This window comes from Garra rufa, chromosome 1 (genome assembly GCF_049309525.1).
Source record: "Garra rufa chromosome 1, GarRuf1.0, whole genome shotgun sequence".
In the NCBI taxonomy this organism is placed as follows: Eukaryota; Metazoa; Chordata; class Actinopteri; order Cypriniformes; family Cyprinidae; genus Garra; species Garra rufa.
The window spans coordinates 93,462,691-93,465,190 of NC_133361.1; positions in this window are offsets into that span (position 1 = coordinate 93,462,691).

A 2,500-nucleotide genomic window follows, 5' to 3' on the forward strand; every position below is an offset into this window, starting at 1 on the left:
ACAATTTTCATTACCCTTTTTACATCCCCCACTTCTTTGACCATCAGTGTTGTGTCATCTGCATATTGAAAAATTTTATTTTCTTCACCCTCTATTTCTATTCCCTTTATTCTATCATCCTGCATTACTGCAAGGCCCAAAGGCTCAGCCACTAGAGAATATAGAAGTGCCGACAATGGGCATCCTTGCCTTATCGAACGTGTAATTCTAAAGCATGGTGTTAAAAATCCATTACATTTTACTTTTGTTATCGCCCCTTTATATAAAATCTTTATCCATTTGATAAAATTATCTCCTAAACCAAACCTTTTTAAAACATCAAATAAAAAACCATGTTCTACCCTATCGAAAGCCTTTTCAAAGTCTAAACTAATTAAAAACCCACATTTTCCTTTTTCTTTAATGTATCTTAAACTATCTTTTATACTGAATGTTGTATCAGCTATGTCTCTGCCCTTTACTCCATATGCCTGATTTGTTTTAATTAAACCTGGCATTACTTCTTTCAACCTATTTGCTAAAACCTTTGCTAAAATCTTAAGATCCGTATTTAACATTGTAATAGGCCTATAATTCTTTAATTCTGTTTTTTCCCCTCTTTTTTTATATATTATCTTCATTAATCCCATTCCCATTCTCTGATTTAGTTCCCCTTTTTTAAAAATCTCACCATATATCTCTTTTAAAGTATCAGATAAAAAATCTTTAAAAACCATATAAAACTCATTCCCCAGACCATCGATACCTGGACTTTTGTTCCTATTTAATTCACTAATTGCCCTTTTTATTTCTTCCACTTTTATTTCTTCATCACACTCTTTTTTTTCTGTTCCATTTACAGTAGTTTTTATTAGTTCCAATAATTCTAATTTCTCTTCTTCTTTGACCCCCTCTGCACTAAACAACTCTTCATAATACACTTTTATTTCTTTTAATATTTCTTCACTTGTAGTTACAATATCCCCATTTCTTCCCTTTATTCCTTTAATCATTCCTGCTCTCCCTCTAGTTTTCTCTAAGTCAAAGAAGAACTTTGTGCATTTCTCTCCTTCTACTGTATATTTTGCTTTACTTCTTATCTTTGCACCTTCGTATTTTTCCTCTTCTATTTCTTTTAACGCTCCTTCTAATTCTTTAATTTTTTGTATGTCATTCCCATTTCCCTCTAACTCTTCCTTCAATTTTTTCCTTATCCCTCTTTCCTTATTTCTTTTACTTTTTTGTTTCAATGTACAATATTTTATTGTGAACTTTTTGATTGAATACTTGACATTTTCCCACCAAATTCTTTTGTCTTCTGCATACATTATATTTTCTTTTTCTTTTTCTATTATCTCTTTTACTTCTAAGACATAGTTTTCCTCCCTTAAAATCTCTGTATTTAAAACCCACACCCCCGGCCCTCTTTCAATTTGGTTCCAATCCATTCCCATAGAAATCATTTTATGGTCACTTAAGCTTGTTTCTTCAAATTTAATTTGACCAATAAAACCTTCCATGTTTCTAGTACATAAAATCAAATCTATTCTCGTTTTACACATAAAGTCCCCTACCAATTGTCTTCTACTATATTCTTTTGTATTCTCATTTCTTTCCCTCCATACATCCACTATATCATGTTTCTCCATCAAACCTTTCAGCTCTCTCCTTCCTTTATCTGATTTAAAGACCATACCCTCCGCCATATCCAACTTGCTAAAAACTGTATTAAAGTCCCCCATCATAATTACTTCTTTATACTTATTTAAAAATTCTCCTAGCACATTAAAAAAATTCCCCCTTTTCATTTTCTTCTGTTGGTGCATGGATGTTTACTAATAAAATGATTTTCCCTTCATACTCCATTTCCACCATCATACATTTTCCTTCTTCATCTTTGAAAATAGTTTTACATTTTATTCCACTATTCCCTTTTATTAAAAAAGCAATCCCTCTGCCTTGTTTTTTCACTCCATTGTTGTACAGAATATCCCCATCCCATCTTTTTCTTATATCAGCCATAACACTTTCTTTCCAATTAGTCTCTTGAAGTAAAATCATATCATTCTCTTTGCACATTTCTTTCACTTTTTCAAATTTCTTTGTATCTAAAAGTCCTCTCGCATTAAAAGTAACAATTCTTAAAAACATAAAAAAGGTAAGAGAATTTTTAAAACCAATCATTTTAGTCCGTTTCTTCCAGATCCCTTAATATTTCATACTTGTTTGCACTTTCAATCACATCTTCTTTTAATACCTTTTTCCTAGCAGTCTCTATATTAGGTTTTACCTTAATTGCTCTTCTTCTTTTAGTTGATGTTCCTTGTTTCTCCTTTTCGCATTCCTCATCATTCCCTTTTACCTCCATTTCTTCCTTATTCCTTTGAGCCCCGATTTCTCCTGTGTCCAAGACATTATGTAAGCTCTCAGTCAGTTCTGATTGTGTCCATAAATCGCTGTCCCGTTTCTCCTCTGTTGAATCCTTGTTTCCTTGTTCTCGTTCCATCTCATCCATAACTCT